This window comes from Macrotis lagotis, chromosome 3 (assembly GCF_037893015.1).
Source record: "Macrotis lagotis isolate mMagLag1 chromosome 3, bilby.v1.9.chrom.fasta, whole genome shotgun sequence".
In the NCBI taxonomy this organism is placed as follows: Eukaryota; Metazoa; Chordata; class Mammalia; order Peramelemorphia; family Peramelidae; genus Macrotis; species Macrotis lagotis.
The window spans coordinates 29,903,385-29,909,190 of NC_133660.1; positions in this window are offsets into that span (position 1 = coordinate 29,903,385).

Consider the following 5,806-nt stretch of genomic DNA (forward strand, 5'->3'; position numbering starts at 1 on the left):
TTAAGTGACTGAGGCCAGATTTGAACTCAGGTACTCCTGATTCCAGGGCCGGTGCTCTATCCACTGCGCAACCTAGCCGCGCCTAATTTGATTTTTTAAAAAAGAAAGAAGAAAACTAAATTACAAGTATCAAAAATGAAAAATGTGAACTCAACAGCAATGAGGAATTACATTAATATTAGATTAAAGTAATAATTTGGAATTATTTTATCCAACTATATGCCAAAGAAATTTGCTAATCTAGATGACATGGATAAATATTTGCAAAAATATAAATTTCCCAGGTTAAATGAAGAGGAACTTAAATACCTAAATAACCCTATCTCAGAAAAAGAAATTCAGCAAGCCATCAATGAACTATCTAAGAAAAATTCTCGAGGACCAGATGGATTCAATAGTAAATTCTGTCAAATATTCAAGGAACAATTCTATATAAACTATTAGGAAATTAAATGATGACAGAACTCTGCCTAATTCCTTTGAAGACACCAATATGGTGTTGAAGAGTCAAAACAGAGAAAGAAAATTATAGACCAATTTCCCTAATGAATGCAAAATGGATTCAAAAATTTTAAATAAAATATTAACAAAGTGATTGCACCAAGTTGTTACCAGAATAAAACATTTTGACTAAGCAGGATTTAATCCAGGAATGTAGGGTTGGTTCCATATTAGGAAAACTGTCAGCATAATTGACTTTATCAAGAACAAATCTAACAAATAATACGATTATCTCAATGGATGCTGAAAAAGCCTTTGACAAAGTATAACATCCATTCTTACTAAAAACTTTAGAGAGAGAGAAGGAATAAAAGGATTGTTCCTTGAAATTAAAGCAGTGACTGTCTAAAACCATCAGCAAGTATTATATGTAATGGGGATAAGCTAGAAACATTCTCAATAAGTTCAGGGGTGAAACAAGAATGCCCATTATCACCACCACTATTCAATATTGTATTAGAAATGTTAACTTCAGCAATAAGAAAAGAAAAAGAAATTCAAGGAATAATAATTGGCAAGGAAGATACAGAACTCTCACTCTTTGTGGTTGATATGAGAATCCTAAAAAATTATCTAAAAAACTACTGGAGGGGCAGCTAGGTGGCGCAGTGGATAGAGCACCGGCCCTGGAGTCAGGAGTACCTGAGTTCAAATACGGCTTTAAACCCTTAATAATTACCTAGCTGTGTGGACTTGGGCAAGCCACTTAACCCCATTTGCCTTGAAAAAATCTAACCCCCCCCAAAAAAAACTACTGGAAACAATTAGCAGCTTTAGCAAAGTCACAGGATATAAAATAAAGCCACATAAATTTCCAGCATTTCAATATATCACCAGAAAGATACAGCAGCAAGAGTAAGAAAGAGAAATCCTATTTAAAATAACATCAGACAACATAAAAATTTTGGAGTCTACCTACAAAGACAGATTTAGAAACTCTACGAAAGGGGCAGCTAGGTGGCGCAGTGGATAAAGCACAGGCCTTGGAGTCAGGAGTACCTGGGTTCAAATCCAGTATTAGACACTTAATAATTACCTAGCTGTGTGGTCTTGGGCAAGCCACTTAACCCCATTTGCCTTGCAAAAAAAAAAAACCTAAAAAAAAAGAAACTCTACGAAAAAAACTAGAAAACACTTTTCACACAATTAAAATCAAATCTAAATAATTGGGCAATTATCAATTGCTCATGGAGAGGCTGAGCTAATATAATAATAATGGCAATTCTACCAAAATTAGTTTAGGTAATTTAATGCCATACCAATCAATCTTCCAAAAAATTACTTTCGTGACCTAGAAAAAAATTGTATCAAGAATATCAAGGAGTATAATAAAAAAAAAAAACACAAAGGTAAGTGACTTAGCCTTACCAGATTTAAAATTACATTATAAAGCATCAGTCATAAAAACTGTCTAATATTGGTTTAGAAATAAGAGTGGTGGATCAGTGGTATAGATTATGTACAAAAGAGAGAGCAGGAAATTATTATAGTAATCTACTGTTTGATAAACCCAAAGAGTCTATCTTCTGGGATAAGAGCTCACTTTTCAATAAAAACTACTAGGAAAACTGGAAGATAATATGGCAGAAACTAGGAATAGAATGAGTGCAGGATTTAAACATAAAAGACAATATTATAAGCAAATTAGGAGAAAAAGGAATAGTTTACCTGTCAGATATATAGAAATCAAGCAAATTATGACCAAGGAAGAGATAAAGAACATTATAAAAAACAAAATGGATTATTTTGAATACATTTCATTAAAAAGCTTTTGCATATACAAAACCCCTCTAACCAAGATGAAAAGAAATGTTGTTAATTGGGAAACAATTTTTACTAGTGTTTCTGACAAAGGACTCATTTCTGAAATATATAGAGAGCTAAGACAAATTTATCAAACAACAAGCCATTCCCCAATTGACAAATGGTCAAAGGATAGACAAAAGCAATTTTCATATTCAGATATCAAAACTACATATAGTAATGTGAAAAAATGCTCTAAATCATTACTGATTAGAGAAATGCAAATTAAAGCATCTCTGAGGTACCACCTCACACCTTTCAGATTGGCCAATATGTTCAGAAAGAATAATGATCAATGTTGGAGAGGATGTGGGAAATCTGGGACCCTGATGCATTGTTAGTGGGACTGTGAACTGATCCAGACGTTTTGGAGAATAATTTGGAATTATGCCCAAAAGACAATGAAAATGTGCATATACTTTGATCCAGAGATACTACATTTGCATCTGTATCCTGAAGAGATCATGAAAAAGGGCAAAAACCCCACATGTACAAAAATATTTATGGCAACTCTGTAGTGGCAAAGAATTGGAAATTGGGGAATTAGGGGATTGGGGATATGTGGTGGTATATGTATGTGATGGAACACTATTGTTCTATTAGAAATCAGGATTGTTCTATTAGAACACTATTAGTGTTCTATTAGAAATCAGAAATTGGGATTTCAGAGAAGCCTGGAAAGACTAGCATGAATTGATCCTGAGTGAGATAAGCAGAGCCAGAAGAATCCTAACAACAAAATGGAGTGATCAACCTTGACAGACTTGCTCACTGCATCAGTACAAAAATCAGAGACAATTTTAGGGGATACATGTTAGAGAATACCATCTGTATCCAGAGAAAGAACTGAGGAGTTTAAATGAAGATCAAAAATTATTATCTTTAATTTAAAAAAGTCATCTTATGCATTATATTATTTTTGCCATTTCTAATATTTTCTTTTTTCCTTAAGGACATATTTTTTCTCTCTCAACACATTCAATTTTGATATATACATATCACAGAAACAAATGTAAAGACTAATCAGACTGTCTTCCATTGGAAGGAGTGGGATGGAATTGTAAAATTCAAAATCTTGCAAAAAAAATGGTTGTTTGAAACTATTATTGGTAGAACTATTGGTAGAAACTATAAATAAATATTTATAGTAAAAAATAAAAGTTACTATAGATAATTTAAAAAAATTAATAGATAACTAATATGGCAATTCTTTGCCTGACTGCATGCATTACATATATCAGATTGCTGACAGTCTCAAGGAAGAGGGAGTTATAGCATGTAACTAGGAAAATTAAAAAAAAATGATTTAAAAAAGAAAGATATTTGAATATGCATAAATCCAAATACTACAAATAGTACAGTGTTCTACTAACAAAAACTAACTTATTTTTACTTTATATTCACTATGTATTTACTTTTTAGTATATATGTTTTTCCTCTAAATAGAATGTAAGCTTTGTTATTATTTTTTCTCCACTGAGTCTAGAATACAGTAGGTTGTTGATAAATGTTAGTTAATTCTGAATGGTTTGGATAAATAAGGGACTGACCTAAAGCAGTTCTTTCAAATTTAAATAGCACTTTTCTTTGCTACATAAATCATTTAGGTAGACAGGTTAAAGTAGTTTGAGGCTTTAGGAGGGATTTCAAACCCATGGAGAACTAAGGGAGTGTCTAACCCAGGCATGTGAAGACTTCTCCTAGTGGAATTGGCAGAAGAGGACAATTTGTTCCAGTGTTATGAAGGCAGCTGAAGTAGGTGCTATGAAAAGTTAATAACTTGGTTAGACATTGAAGACACCAAGATCATCCACTGCATCTTGAGCCTCTGTTCTGAGGCTGGTATTTCTCTTGGAGTTATTGGGGAGCAAACACCATATAGACAATTCCTTGGCCTTTTCTGCAGTCACTTGATCTCAGGTATATGACCAACTTCCAAGTAAAGAATCAGCCCATTATCATTGTCAGCAATAATTAAGAGACAAATATTCTTGTGACTGTCATAGGACAATTTATTCCCTTTACATTTAAAGAGATGGATAATGCTCTCCAGTTTTTTCCAGGCACTGATGGAGTGAAACAAGGTTGTGCCATTGCTCCCATTCTTTTTAGCATGATGTTTTCAGCCATTCTGGTAAATGTCTTCAATGAGGATGAAAAGAGTATCAAGGTCAGCAACCACAATGATGATAAATTCTTCAATTTGAAAAGGCTATAAACCAAGACCAAAGTGAAGGGAGTGTTGGTGCATGATCTTCTGCCTGCAGATGATTGTGCCCTCAATGCAGCCTCTGAAGCTGAGATACAGAAAAGTATGAAGCAATTTTCTGCTGCTTGTGCTCATTTTGACCAATAATAAACATCAGGAAAGAGCAGGTGCTCCATCACTCAGCACCATACTATTAATATTTGGAACCATCAGTAGCAGCAAATGAAGAAGTTATCAACACTGTGGAGAAGTTCACTTAACTTGGCAGCATACTTTCCAGGGGGTTGCACACTAATGAGATTGATTCATGCATGGTCAGAGTCAGCTTAATGTTTTGGAGGCTCCAAACCAACATAGGGAGATTGACTCCCAATTTGAAGGTCTACAGAGTCATTGGCGCTGGCCTCATTGTTATATGCCTATGAAAACTGGACAATCTCCCAGTCATGCCAGGGAACTGAATCATTTCCATTATAATTGTACAGGGAAGATTCTGAAGATCACCTGGCAGACACTAAAGTCCTTTCTGAAGTTGAATTGCCAGGCAAACATACTCTACTATCAGAGAGAGCAATTTCAATGGGCTGGCCACATTGTTTGAATGTCAGAAATATGCTTGCCCAAAAGGCTATTTAGTGGAGAAATCACATAAGGCAAGTTCTCACAGGTAAAATTAGAAAAAATGATACAAGGACACTCTCAAGGTTTCTTTTAAGAACTTGGAAATTGATTGTGCAACATAGGAGACCAATGGCACAGTACTTCCCATTATGGCATGCCCTCATCAGAGAGGGGCTCTACTCTATGAGCAAGGCAAAATGGAAGTAGTTCAAAGGAACCAAGAGATACACAAGTTTAAAGAATCCATCCCAGTTGTTCACATGAACTATTTGTACCTGACTTGTTAGTAGAATATTCCAAACTCATATTGGTCTGATCAGCCAGTCAGACACACTGTAAGACTATAACATAGAGAAGTCATTTTGGTCTTCTTAAAGAATAAAGAACAACTACCAATCAACCATATAAAGTAATTAATCTACAAATATTATTGAGCACTTACTGTAGACTAGAAACTGTACTTGAACCTGGGCACACAGAAAGAAAAATGAAATTACTCTTTCCCTCACTGAGTTTACATTCCATCCAAGGAAACTTCCAAAGGTAATTCCTTTGAAACTCAATTTCTGCATGTAAAAATGGAGATCACAATAAAAATTAGAACCTACAATCTGTTTTTAGAATCAAATGAGATAATGTGATTTCTGTAATATTCACATAGGTAAAAATACA